The sequence below is a fragment of the Phascolarctos cinereus genome, unplaced genomic scaffold (genome assembly GCF_003287225.1).
Source record: "Phascolarctos cinereus isolate Bilbo 61053 unplaced genomic scaffold, phaCin_HiC Scaffold_5;HRSCAF=322, whole genome shotgun sequence".
Classification (NCBI taxonomy): domain Eukaryota; kingdom Metazoa; phylum Chordata; class Mammalia; order Diprotodontia; family Phascolarctidae; genus Phascolarctos; species Phascolarctos cinereus.
This window is the reverse complement of record NW_027555958.1, coordinates 437,644,388-437,659,550: the sequence shown is the minus strand read 5'-3', so window position 1 is coordinate 437,659,550 and position 15,163 is coordinate 437,644,388. Positions and strand designations below refer to the sequence as shown.

General features: G+C 39.2%; 1 pseudogene; it reads left to right on the top strand.

The window, feature by feature from the left end:
• The first annotated feature begins 239 nt into the window (after nt 1–239).
• Nucleotides 240–1,145, top strand: LOC110209959 (tropomyosin-like; annotated as a pseudogene).
• The last annotated feature ends 14,018 nt before the right edge of the window (nt 1,146–15,163 follow it).

Below are 15,163 nucleotides of genomic sequence, written 5' to 3'. Positions count from 1 at the left end.
GCTTAGAAATGTTGACCAAAAGCGCGTTTCTGAAGTCATCTCTTATTTTCTGTAGACTTTTACTCATTCTTATTTCATAACCTGTGGCTGAAATTAGAATCATAGACCGATCAATAAACATTAAATACCTGCTGCGTGCCAGACACGATACTAAGCACTGGGAGTACGAAGAGGCAAAAGACAGCCCTTGGCCTCAAGGAGCTCACAATGTAATGTAACATATCAATCTCAATCATCACATGAACGTGAATAAGTTCTTTACCGAAAAATGTTTGGGGGAAGGAGGCGGGGCTCGGGGATCAGGGCGGCGGCTCCTCTCCCCAGGGCAGACTTGGGGAGTCCTGCCCAGCCCCAGCGCTCCCAGACCCTCCTTCCTGTCCCCCTCGCCCCGTGCCCCAACCCTCCTAGTCCCATAGGCCGGCCTCAATTCCGTGGAGGCGGAGGCAAAGCGTGGCGCTGCATCAGCAAGTCCATTAGGCGGAGGACGGAGCCCAGAGCCTGTAGCGGGAGCTGGACAGCGGGCAGGAGAAGCAGCAGCAGAAAGCTGAAGGAGAGGTGGCAACTCTGAATGGACGGATCCGGCTAGCTGAGGAAGAGTTGGACCGGGCCCAACAACGTCTGGCCACGGCCCTGCAGGAATCGGAGGAGGAGGAGGAAAAGGCAGCGGATGAGAGTGAGAAAGGATGAAGGTGATTGAAAACTGGGCAATGAATGATGAAGACAAAATGAAAATTGAGAAGATGCGATTGACGGAAGCCAAGCACATCGCAGAGGAGGCTGATCGCAAATATGAGGAGGTAGCCTGCAAGATGGCCACCCTTGAAGGTGAGCTGAAGCGAGCAGAAGAGCCTGCTGAGGTGTCAGGGCTTAATTGTGGTGATCTGGAAGAGGAGCTGAAGAATGTCATCAACAACTTGAAAACCTTGGAGGCTGCAGCTGAGAAGTATTCTGAAAAAGGAGAAATAAGCTTCTGTTTGACAAACTTCAAAGAGGCTGAGACCTGGGCTGAGTGTGCAGAAAGAACTGCTGCCAAACTGGAAAAGACCATTGATGACCTGGAAGAAAAACTGGCCCAGGACAAACAAGAGAACCTAGGCTTACATCAGACACTGCAGGAGACATTGAATAAACTTAAGTCTATATGAATCAAAAAAGAAAAAAATTATTTTCCAGAAACTCAAGAACTCCATGTTGTCCCCTTTCCTTGTGAGAAGTTTCTTCTATTATTGTGTTTTTCTTTTTTTTTTTTTACTGGAAATATCAATCAAATTATGAATACCTGACCAACCTTTGTTATCAGAGAGGCTTTGGGCACCAGTTAAATCTGGTTTCTTCTTTCAAACAGCACACTAAAGCTTCTAGTTGGGCATACTTTTTTTTATCTTTAAATAGCATTTTTTCCCTCCTTCATCAGGGTATTCGATTTAGGCCAAAATCTCCAAGATTGAGGGCATTCTGTTACACTCTAGCTCAGGGGTGAGGAAGCTGCCACTTGGAGGCTACATGAGGACCACACCTGAGGACCTAGAGGGTCACATGGGGCCTCCACAATCTAGGCAATAGCAGGGAGCCCAACTGAGCTACTGCATGATGCCTGGGTTAATTTAAGAACATAAGCATTCCACTTCACCCTGAGCCTTTTTACACAAGGGTGGGAACCATCTCACAAAATGAGTGGTGACTTTCTAATCCAAAGTAAAAAGATTACTTAATGGCCTAATTATTGTGGCACTTCCTCCCACTCTATACTGCAGGGCAAACATCTTCAGAGAAAGTGCTTTTAAAAGATAATTGAAAGCATCTAGATTTCTTTTGGATGAATACTTGAGGTTCTCTTTTTGTATTGGTCCAAATATAGATGGCTCGTATAAAAACTCAAATGGGGCCTACAATTGATGTTACTTTCATGATATACCTAGACTTTTTTTTCCCTTTAAAAGAGATCTCATTTTAAGTGAGATCAGCCTAGGTTTGGACCAGTATAATACTTTCCCATCTTCTCTCATTTTGGAGCTGACTTATGCAAAGCCCCTGAAAGTCTCATTCCAAATAAGGAGTGATGTTTGTTCTGTTCCCTGGTTCTGTATGGCTGAGCCTCAGTAACAAAGCCAGCCAACAATTCAGGGGAAATTAATGTGGCGGCCTGTCTCCCCGATGGTTGTAGCATGGCAGTGATTCCCATCATTGATTCCAGCCCTTTTCCATGCCACCTTCTGTGTCCACGAAACTCTTGGCTAGATTAAAGGTGCCTCATGTCAAGCCACTGAAGGAGAAACACAATTCTAATTGTCTCGATTTTATTTTAGGTTGCCATAGTATGGCAAATGGAAGATTCAGTTTCTTTTATGTCAGAGGGATTTTAGTCCCTATTTTTGAGATCAACTTAATAAAGACCAAAAACCTTCTGCTTCAACTGGAGTCAGAGAATCAGACAGATGGTACCTATTTGTTGTTGCTACACATTTTCCTTGTGTACAGCTCAGTGCTAAAACATTCCTTATTCCACAGCAGTGTGGGACGCATATGAAGACTCCAGTTTACTGTTGTAATTAAAAATTACCTTGCTTCGAGCATATAATCCCAATCTTGATGCCTATTTCTTAGGCATCACACTACCCAGAAACACACTAGAAAATGGGAAGTTGAATGAAACCAGTGCTTTTCATTTAGATCTTTACCAAATGTTTCATATGTAATAGTATCACCCTTTTCTAGCTTTTGGTCAAATACATTTTTACATCAACTATAAAAAAAGTTTGCATTGTGGCATAGCAGATAGAGCTCTGGATTTGGATTCAGGAGGATCTGGATTCAAATCCCCCCTCAGGTAACTGCTCAGTGTATGACCCTGGGTAAACCACTCAACACATCTATACCTTGGTTTCCTCCTCTGAAAGATGGAAGAATAATGGTGCCCATCTCACAGGAGAGTTGTGAAGACCAAACATGATAATGTGGGTAAAGTTGTTTGCAAGCCCTAAAGAACTACTAACTGAAAACAATGCCATTTTTTTTTCCCACTTGGACTTGTGAATGTATTGGCACAAGGTACCCCAGGTAAAGAAGCTCCCTCTTCCAAATCACATCAACATATGAGTACTCTGCCACTTAGAGACTTAGAGCATTTCCTAAATGGCACTGAGAATGTAATTGACTTGTCCAGAGTCCCACTACCAGTAGAGATGACAATGACATAAAAGAGAATCAACAAACCACTATTTTAAAGACTAGGTAAGGAGGAGGATCATGTTCTTATAGCTTGAAGGGACATTGGAGGTGTAGTCCAATCTTCTCATTTGAATAATGAGAAACTTAAGTGAATTACCAAAGTTTATGTAGGTAATAGGTAAGCACAAAACCAGGATTTGAATCCAGATCCTCTCACTCTGAATCCCAAGGTTCTATTAAGTGTTGGAGGTTCAATTTGAACTTAGGTCTTCCTAACTCCACGCCTGGCACTCTATCTAGCTGTTTATTTGCCAGCTTTGTAAAGAAAAGCTTAGAGCTCTCCCTGTATCGAATATTCTGTGTTGGGAGGTACTGGCTTTTCCTTCTGAGGAGAAGGAATCTTCAAGCAGCAGCTGGGAGACCCCAGCCAGGCAGGCTATTGTTTCTTTCATTTTCCACTTCAAGAGGAAATAGAATAAAGCTGTCCTTCACTTTAGATCAATCTAGACATTAGATTAGATCTAGAAAGAACTGGTTTCCAGCTACTTTCATTACTCAACTTTATACCCACATTATGTTTAGTATTGACTGAAGCTGTCCTTATAAAAATTATTTGAATTTCTCTCTTTCATCTCCAACTTTACAGTTGAAACAAAAAGAAACATTCTTGTAATGAGGTGTAAAACACTCCCTTGAAGATATTACAGTTTAACTAAGATATTCACATAGTAGTCTGTTCTGTGTAATTGGGAATCTTTTCTGGTGATTGTAGGTACAGAAGGTGTGGGGGAAATTAAGATGTTCAGTATTTCTTTTTCTTTCTTTTTTTTTTTTTGACCTTCAGTATTTCTAAGGCATTTGATTGTAGTGAACTTCAAGGTCAACAGGGGTCAAGAGTGTGGCAAGGTGGCCCAGAAACCTAGTGAAATATTAAGCTGCATTAAGGGAGGAAGAGTGTCCAGGAGCAGGGAGGTGATAATCCAACTGAAATCTGCCCTGGTCATATATCGACTGTTGTGGTCACTTATTTTAGGACAGACATTAGGAAGCTGGAGACTGTTCAGAGTGAGGAGGCTGAGATGGTGAAGCACATTGAGACCTTGCTTTATGAGGAGCAGTTGAATGTCCAAGCTGGAGAAGAGAAGGTTTAGCAGGGGCATGATAGATGTCTTCAAGCATTTAAAGGATTGTCAGATGAAAACCAAATTAAACTAGACCTATTTAGTCCCAGAGGGCTAAATGAAGGGGCCATGGTTGGAAGTTACAAAGAACCTGATTAAGGCTAAAGAGGTTTGTTTCCTAACAAAGAGAACTACCTGAATGTGGAATGGCTGCCTCTGGTCGGGGCCTACTCTCCCTGCAGATCTTCAGGGAAAGGCTGGATGGTCACTTGATGGACATGTAGTAAAAGACCTCCTTCAGGCATAGGCTGTACTAACTGGTCACTGAGGTTCCTACCAACCCCGGGATTTTCTGATATGTAAAATTTTCATTCATTTTAACAGTGTTTTTTCCTTAGCCAAATGTCTTGTTATTGTAATGCCAAAGAAGTACTCTCCCCAGATTCCTTTATCTGGATAAGAAGTTGCATGTGAACAGCCAACACCCTAATTCAACATCAAAGGTAGTAAAAAGAAAAACAAGCTTTTGTGTTTTTGTACTTGTTATTGGATTGGGTCTGTTTTCCACCGAATCGACTCATCCAGGGTGGTGGGAAAAGAGAAGTCTGTGCCTTTTGTCAAGTATGGGTCAGGAAGAGCTCACTCTAGCCCTCTGGGAGGCCCATAGAGTCAACCCAGGGTTGCCATAAATGCCACTCCCTCTAAAAGCAATTGAGGGCTCACTGTAGACTTTTTTCCTTCTGGATATTTGATGGTAAATGGGTCCTTGTTAGCTGGATGGTGACATTCTCTTCAAAATTGTTCTTGGTTGTCCTTGGCTAAATGGCCATTCTTATTCCCAGTGAACCACTAAATTAAATAGATATGCCCGTCCTTGGTAGACTGTTATATGACCAACTTCTATGACTATTATGTGACTTGCCTTTATTGCACTTCAATGTCTATGACATTGCCTAAATGAACCTTTTTCCTTTCCATCCTTCTCATCAAGTGATGTTTTGGGATGCAGACTTTTATTGATCAATATTGATGGGAACTGTAAGGCTCCATCTTTGGCAAATTATTCCTTTATTCCTATCTATTAATTTTCCCATTGTATCATGAATCTACTTTATTTTTCCTCCTTTAAAATGGTAGTATGATTGAAGATGAGAGGGAACGTGATATAGAGTAGTAGTTCTCCAAGTGTTGTCTAGAGACAACTCAGGGATGCTGTGATTCTTTTTGGAGGTCTGTAAGGTCAAAACAATTTTCATAATAATACCAACATGTTTTCATTTCTAATATAGTAAATGTCTCTCTATCTATCAAACACATACAAAGAAAAACCCTTTGAGGTTCTCAATAATTTTAGGAGGGTCCTGTGACCAAAAAGTTTGAAAACTTCTGATGTAGAAGATAAGAGAAATGGCTTTGAAGTCAAGAAGACCAAGGTCAAGTCCTCCCCCTGAGATACTTGGGGTTTTATGACCCCAAGCATTTTGCTTAATCTTCCAGCTAAGGCTGTAAAGCTACAAGTTGTAAAGGAGGTGCTCATCCATAATGGCAGAGGGAATCTACTCACTGGCATCCATAGCGCTGGTCCCAGTTTTCTTCTGAAATGGCTGAAGACAGTGGTAGGCAATCTGGAGGGATATTTAAACGAATTTCTCCCTAGCAAGGGAAGTATAAACTTCTAATTAGTTTTAATATTCATTCATTGAATTCATTCATTCACTGAACCTTAGTTACTGCAAGGAACGAAAGATACAATTATCTACCTCTTAACTGGATATGAGGAGAGATTCAGGTACTCACACCACATTTTCTGTAACATTCATGGTATCAAATACCGAACCTCAAAACAGGAAGCTGAAAACTTGATTCATACCATTGCCAGAAACACAGAGATTAGGAAAATTAATCTAAGAGATGACCTTCAGTGTTCTAATATGAGCCCTCTTCTCCCTCTATATTATTTCACTTGGTGATCCATGAAACCCCTGAATTTAATTACCATCCTTTTGCTGATGATTCTCAAATGAATCTATTCTGCTCTAATCTCTTGCTGACCTCTGGTCTCATATCTCCAACTGCGTTTCAAACATCTTGAACTGATATGCAGTAGACATCATCAACTCAATGTTTCCAAAACCGAACTCATGTTTCCCTTTAAACTTCCCCTGCCTCTTCTTCCTATTATTGTAGAAAGCAATACCATCCTCCCAGTCCATCAAGCTCACAACCTAGCTGTCATCGAGGATTTGTCCCTCTTTCTTACTCCCAACCTCCCATCTTTTGCCAAGACTCATTGATTTCTGCTTTGAAGCATCCCTTGAATATGGCCTCTTCTCTCTTCTAATGCTGCCATTTCTCTGGTGCAGGCCCTCATCACCTCACACCTGGGGTATTGCAATAGCCTGCTGGTGGGTCTGCCTGCCTCAAATCTTTCCCCAGCCCAATCCAACCTCCATTCAGCCACTAGTGGTTTTCCTTTTTTTCTGATAGGGAAGGCAGTAAAAAAAATAGAGACCACCAATCTAAAACAATTGCATTTCCAAAGGAGAAGGAAAACTGCTACCCATCCATAGATGAAAAGAAGGAATGTCCCTACAATCTTTTTGGCTAATCTTCATTTTCAAATCAAGAAAACCATATTCTATGTGTACTGTGAAATCTATGTAACAAAATATGCTACGGATATGATGCATTACTAGACTTTTATCGATAACTGTACCTGGTGGTCCATACTCATCCAACTTTTTCCCCAATATGATGTTAGGAGTTAGATGAATTCTCTCTCCAATCTCTCCACACTGTCCAAGTGGTCAGTTAGTGGAACATCATTGTCTGGGGGATTAGGGATTTCAATGATGATGTCTGCCTAGAAAAAAATTTTTGAAAAAACCTTTTTTGTTATATAGAATATAAAAAAAACTTGTAATTGTTACACTGAAAGATTTAAGAAAAATAATTGTTAGTAAATTGAATTTTTTAAAAATTAAGGTCACAAAAGACCTATTGTTTAATGCAAATAAGAGTTTGATGATCTTGCATTTTTGTAGGTCTGAAGTCTTGGTTTCTCATAGTCTGGTTTTGTCTGCCATGTCTTAGGAATCAAGATGGGTACTCTTTTGAAGTAAAATCTTTTTTCTGTGGCCTCATATAGCTAAATTGAAGCCTCTGACATAATGTCCTATGTGACAAAAAGAAATATAGAAAGAGGAGATCAGTGAATTGGGTGTGCAACTAAACAGGTAGAAAAAGAACAAATTAAAAGTCCCCAATTAAATACCAAATTAGAAATTCTGAACACCCAAGGAGAGATTAATAAAATTAAAATTAAGAAAACTATTGAACTAATATAAATAAAACTAAGATCTGCTTTTATGGAAAAAAAATAGATAAACATATCTTTAATTTGATTAAAGAAAGAAGAAAACCAAATTACCAGTACCAAAAATGAAAAGAGAATTCATCGCCAAAAAAGAGGAAATTAAAATAACAATTATGAGCTATTTTGCTCAGTCGTATACCAATACATTTGACAATCTTAGTGAAATGGATGAATATTTACAAAAATATAAATTGTCTAGATTAACAGAAGATGAAATAAAATACTTAACTAACTCATTTCAGAAAATGATATTGAATAAACCATCAATGAATTCCCTAAGAAAAAATCTCCAGGGACAGGTGCATTTACATGTGAATTCTATGAAACATTTAAACAATTAATTGTAATACTATATAAACTATTAGAGAAAATAGGCAAAGGAATCCTACCAAATTTTTTTTTATGATACAAATATGGTGCTGATCCCTAAACCAGAAAGAGCCAGAAGAGAGAAAGAGAATTGTAGCCCAATTTCCCTAATGAAGATAGATGAAAAAATTTTAAATAAAATCTTAGCAAAAGGATTACAGCATCTTATCTCAAGGATACTACACTATGACTAGGTAGCATTTATACCAGGAATGCCAGGCTGGTTCAATATTAGGAAAACTATCAGCATAATTGACCGTATAAACCACAAAACTAACAGAAATGATATGATCATCTCAATAGATGCAGAAAAAGCTTTTGATGAAATACAACACCAATTTCTATTAAGAACACTAGAGAGCATAGGAATAAATGGAGCATTCTTTAAAATGATAAGTAGTGTCTGTCTGAAACCCTCAGGAAGCATTATATGTAGTGGAGATAAGCTAGAAGCACTTACAATAAAATCGGGGGTGACACAAGGATGTCCATTATCACTAGTGTTATTCAATGTTGTCCTAGAAATGTTAGATTTAGCACTGAAAAAGAAAAAGAAATTGAAGGAATTAGAATAGGTAAAAAAGGGAAAAAAAGCTATCACTCTTTGAAGATAATAGGATGGTATACTTAGAGAATCCTAGAGAATCAAGTTAAAAAACTACTTGAAATAATAAACAAATTTCACAAAGTTGCGGGACATAAAATAAACCCACACAAATCATCAGCATTTCTATATATTACTAACAAAGCCCAACATGAAGAGATAGAAAAAGAAATTCCACTTAAAATTATTGTAGATGTTATAAAATATTTGGGAGTCTATCTGCCAAAACAAACCCAGTAACTGTATGAACAAAATTTCAAAACACTTTTCACACCAATAAAGTCAGATTTAAAGAATTGGAAAAATATCATTTGCTCATAGGTAGGCTGAACTAATATAATAAAAATGACAGTTCTACTTAAATTAATTTACTTATTCAGTGCCATACCAATCAAACTACCCAAAATAATGTTTTATAGGGCTAGTGAAAATAAAATGAAATTCATCTAGAAGAACAGAAGGTCCAGAATATCAAGGGAATTAAGGAAAAGAAATACACGGGAAGGTAGCCTGGCCACACTATACAGATCTTAAGTTGTATTATTCAGCAGCAATCCTCAAAACTCTTTGGCAGTGATAAAAAATAGCATGGTGGGTGAGTGGAATAGATTAAGCACACAAGACACAACAGTCAATGAGTATAGTAATCTACTGTTTGATAAATCCAAAGACTCTAGCTTCTGGGATAAGAACTCACTATTTGAGAAAAACTACTGAGAAAACTGGAAAATAGCAAGGCAGAAACTAGGCACAGACCAACATCTTACATTGTATACCAAGATAAAGTCAAAATGCATACATGATTTAGAGATAAAGGCTGGTGCTATAAGCAAAATGGGAGAGCAAGGAATAGTTTACCTGACGGATTTATGGAGAATGGAATAATTTATGACCAAAGAAGAGATAGAGAACATTATGTAATGCAAAATGGATGATTCTGATTATGTTAAACTGCAAAGTTTTTGCACAAATATAGCCAATGCAACCAAGATTAGAAGGGAAGCAGAAAGAAAGGAAAGAGTTTTTAGAACCAGTGTCTCTGATAAAGACCTTATTTCTAAAAAGGATAGAGAACTGAGTCAAATGTATAAGAATACAAGTCGTTCCCCGGCTGACAAATGGTCAAAGGATATGAACAGGCAATTTTCAGGGGAAGAAATTAAAATTATCTATAGTCATATGAAAAAGTACTCTAAATCACTGTTGATTAGAGAAATGCAAATCAAAATGACTCTGAGGTACGACATCACACCTATGAGTTAAATAGTAGAGGGAAAACCCAGGTGTTCTGTCTCTTTTTTCTATGCCCAACTACATCTCCCCAAACCATCCTTTAGCTGAAAACAAAACTCCCACTGAGAGGACCTGTATTATTACAGCTCTCTTACCTTTATGTGTTGAATGAGTTTATCATCCTCTGGCAAAGTTGGGTCAATGGCAATGACAATGTTTTCATAGCCTTTAGTATTCAGCTGAATGAGGGAAACAGTTACCCCCTGCAGCAGATACAAGGTTAAGGTGAAGACAAAATTCTTAAAGGATTCCATCATTACATGCCAGAGAATATTGGTCCAGAAGGTCATCCTCTTTCTGTGTCCCTCTCTCACTCTCTCTTTATATATATGACATCACGTTCTGAACTATCAGTGTTCTCTTATTACTGCCATTTGAACCCTCTTCCAGCAAAATAGTTTACATTTTCATCACCATTATTCTTGTCCATATTCCAGGGAATAATGTGGAAATGATAATTTTTATATACTCAAACATTTTATTTTGGGGAGGGTATTGTGTTGCTCATCAACCATGGCAACCAATTTCACCAGGATGGACACACCCAGTTGGTTTGTCAAGGCAAATATTATGCTTACATCTGTTTGCCCTGTCTGTGACCCTGATTCCTCTAAGCAGAGGTCTGACTGGAGTTAGCTAGCACTTATAAAGATGAAAAGGAAATGGCGTAGTAGAAGGAGCATGAAATTTGGAATTAGGAGCCTTGGGTTTGAATTCTAGCCCCACCATTCACTATGTGTGTTGCTTTGGGCAAAGCACATCACTTTTCTTGAGTTTAGTGTCCTCATAGGTGAAATGATGACCTCCAAACAACTAGTCCTGGGATGCTTGAGCTCTTGTTTTTCCCCATTAGAATGTAAGGTCCTTCAGGGCATGGCCCATCTTTCTTGCTTATGTGTGTACCCTTAGCACTTAGTAGAGCACCTGGCGCACAAGTCCTTAAAAATGTTTTGTCTCTCTGTCTGTCTCTCACTCATTCTAGTTATATCTCTCTGCTTATATATCTATCTAATTAATCTATCATTTATCTATGTGTCCATATATCCATCTATCCATCATCTATCTAGCTATAATCTGTCTTTCTATCTTTCTATGTTTTTATCTATCATCTATCTATCTATCTATCTATCTATCTATCTATCTATCTATCTATCTATGTAGTTATATCTGTCTATCCATCATCTGTCTGTCTATCTATCATCTATCTATCTATCTATCTATCTATCTATCTATCTAATCTATCAGCAATGTAGGCAGTAGGTAGTACAGCGGATGGAGGACAGGTAGATCGAATTCATATCCAACCTAAGGCACTTACTAGCTATGTGATCCTAAGTTACTTAACCTGTCTTTGCCTTAGCTTCCTCAACTCTAAAATGGGCATAATAATCACATGAACCTCATAGGGTTATTGTGAAGATGAAATGAGGTAAAATCAGTAAACTGCTTTGCAAACCTTGCAACTAAATATAAATACTAGGTATTATTAGTATTATCTTTTTATTTTATCACTGTGTACCTGTTTCCTCATCTGCAAAGTGAAAATGACAGCATCAATGATCTCTAATGTCCAGTTAAGTTCTAAATCCTAAGGTTCTTTGCCCTTGCAATTCTATTTAATCAGAGCATTCAAACCAATAAAGTTCAAACTCTTAGGCCTGGCATTCAAAATTCTCTACAATTTTGGTGTCACTCTATTTACCATTCCTTCCTTATTACTCTTCTCTGTTCCCTCCAAAATGTACAACTCTTCCCCTCCCCTTACCCTTATGCCAAGTTGTTCCTAGGCTGCTTTCAGAGGATCAAGTATGATAGCGTTTGAGCTAGAAGGGACAGCAGAGGCCATCTATCTCAATCCCTCATTATATAGAAAGGGAAACTTTTCACTGAGCTCAGACAGATTTAAGGGTCTTTGCTAAGGCTCCTCCAGTCTTTACCATGAAACTTGGTACATTTGTAAGCCAGTTCCAAATCATGCAGAGTGTGATGCGTGTCCCAGTAAAGCTCCTGACATTGTTCCACCCCAATCTGAGGGTCCTAAGGGACTTCGCTGTCAACAGGGCACCCTAGAAGCTCATTCTGCCCCATGTGGCCCCTTCACCGTGAAATTATACTCTTCCCCTTGTGGTCCCTTCTTTCATTGGTCAGTTCTTCTCAGAACTTTCAGCAATGTCTTCATTCATCTCCTGACTCCATGAACTACTCTCTAGACTTTTCCTACCATGTTCCTGGGCAGGTACCTTCTCCCTTCACCCCCCCCCCCACAGCCCCTACTCAACATTTCCAATTCCTTTTATGTATTGTCTTGTCCAATGGAATGTGAGCTCCCAGAGGCCAAGGACTGTCATTCTTTCTGCTTCTATATATTTCCAGCAGTTATCACAATTCCTAGCACATAGCAGTAGGTATTTAATTAATACTTATAGACTTGACATGACTTGTAAGAAACCACTCCAATTTCTTTGTGTTTTAGCTGAGAATAAAATATAGTTAATGGACGATAGTACTTTGGTAAATGTATTAGATGTCGCATTATAATATACTGTTTAAGCCCAGAAGTCTTTAGTTGAACTGGAGTTATAGAAGCATGGAGAAGAGTAGAAAGGATCACTGCATTGAAAAGATTGTCAGAATTCTCTGTGTGCCTAGCAGACCAACAGATGCATTTCAGTTTCATAAACAGGAATTAGGACTCAGTTCAGGATTTAAGGACTTTGTCAGCCCTGGTGGTCAGAATATCCTCTGAAATCATCCAAGATTATTGTGGACAAATTATGGACAAAATAAAGCTTCTTTCTGATACAGATGTATCTTAACCCTTCCATAATAATAATAATAATATTGATAATAATAGTGCAGTTTCTCTAAAATTAGGATAGGGACAAAATGTGTACCTGTGACTTCACTGCTATAGGGAGCTCCTCAATTAAGAAACAGCCTCTACTAAGGAAGGTTGGCTCCTGCTGTGCAGCCTAACACCTTCAAGAGTTGTCCTTGCCACTGAAAGGTGCAATGACTTGCCCAGGGTCCCAGAGCCAGTATATGCCAATGTGAGATTGTAACTCAGGCTCTTCTGCCTACATAATCTGCAAGATAATGATCACTCATTATTTGGAAAGTTCAATCCAGTCATGTGTTCCTTAGCAATCTCAACCAACTGAATGAGGACACCATCCTCATCAGTCTTACACTGTACAATCTCTATAGTTTAGTACTTTTTCATTTTAAATAGGGGTCAAAGAGAAGCTAAATTAAATTATAAAACTTCATATTACAGTATCCCATGAGAGGATACATCCATATTTTTTATAAAGTTGGGAGACAGATTTGGACTTTATTTTTAGTGTCTCTGCTGCTAATAGTCAGAATCTTGTCCACACTAGGATATTGGAGTGATGGGTGGTTTCAGGAAAGAGGCAATTGCCCCGTCCTTTGGACCTCTTTTGTGAGTGATGGCTCTAGGTTCTTCAGGTTATAAGCAGAATCATTGTGATGATATTTTAGAGCCAGAAGATAACTTAGAGATAAGTTCAGCTTATCATTTTTAAGTTAAGCAAATTAAAACCTAGAGAAATTCTGACTTGAATGAGTTTCCATGGCCCGTTAAAGTTAGGTCTAGCCCCAAAGGGTACTGACTTCAGAACATATTAACAGTTAATTATTAATGTACACTATATGAATAGACAAGGATCTCTAGCTAAGAGACTGCTACTCAGGCAGTTTGGCCCCTACTTTGCATCTTATAGTGTTACAGAATTGTCAGTGACTTGCCCATCACAGGATGAGGTTGTGTCATAGACAGAATTTGACCCTAGATCTTCCTGACTCTGGGAGTGGCTTGTTTCACTCACATGCTTGAGGTAGACATCCCCCTAACTCACCAGCAGGTTTGAGGTCCATTGGTTACCCTCAACTTGCTTTAGCCCTTTTGCCAAGACAGTTTTACTGAAGTGTGGCCACAGCACATGCTACCCAGCTTCTTGAAACCATAGTGAGAGTTGGGTGATTGATTAGACACCACAGGTGAATGAGTAGCCCTGAAAAGATCTCAGCAAGCTCTCCCAGTAGAGGTGCTAGTCCTTTTGAACACTCTACACACCCAAAGGTGATAGTCCCACTGTGGAAAGCAATCTCTCTGTCCTGGTGAGACCATATCTGGACAATTGTGCTCAGCTCTTGGGGCTACATTTGAAGAGGGACATTGGTAAGCTGGAGACAGTCTAGAAGAGGGTTTGCAGACTACAGACTCTGCTATTTGAAGTTCCCGTGAAAGGAATAAGAACAGTTAGCTTGGAGAAGAAAAAATTTAGGGGTGTACAGGACCGTAGTTCTAACACTGAAAAGGACCTTAGAGTGCAACCACTTTATTTCACAGATGAGTAAACTGGGGAGAAGGAGAGTGAGAACGATAGGCTAATGGTCCCACACGTTCTCTGACTTGAAATCCAGCACTTCTCCCACTGAGCCATGACCTTAAAGTCTCTGAGGGTCTGTGGTGTGGAAAAAGAGCCCAACTTGGCTCATTTTGCCCTGGAGGGCGGTCCTAGGAATGGCAGATGGGAGGCAGGATTCGGCTCTGCAGAAAGAGAACTTTTCTATAACTTATAGCTGTCCAAAAGTGACATGGACCATCTGGGATGCTTGGGTTTTCCATCTCTAGGGTTCTTCCAGTGGAGGTTCTTGGACAACCACTGGATCTTCCATATCATATGAGCTTGAGTAGTGTTCATTGAATTCATGTTCTGTTGGAGGAGATTCCTGCTTGGGTAAGCGTTGCACTAAATGATTTCTGTTCCAACTCTGAGATTCTGTCTTGTGGGGGTAGACTAACTTCTGTGCACAATTGTTGTTGACTAACCCACGTGAGAAGTTACAAGTGTAATTTCTCTAGCCTACTAGCAACCATTTAATATTGTTGTTCTTCCTCTTTACATTTTAATTGTTTTGCTATATTCCTATTGCAGTCTTTTACTTTTTATATCATTTGTTTCTGAAAATATCCCTCCCTTTGCCCTTCGTAGCAATCCATCTTTTATAATATTTTTTTGAAGAAGAGGTAAAATAAGCAATTCAGCAAAACTAATAGGAAAAAGACCATGTCCTATGACAGATAGAATATTATTACCTACAGTCCCCCACTTCTGCAATACAGGGAGAGAGGCATGCTTTCCTATCTTTTCTCTAGGGACAAGCTGGACTGCCATTCAAAACTGTCTTAGTTCTCATCCAAAC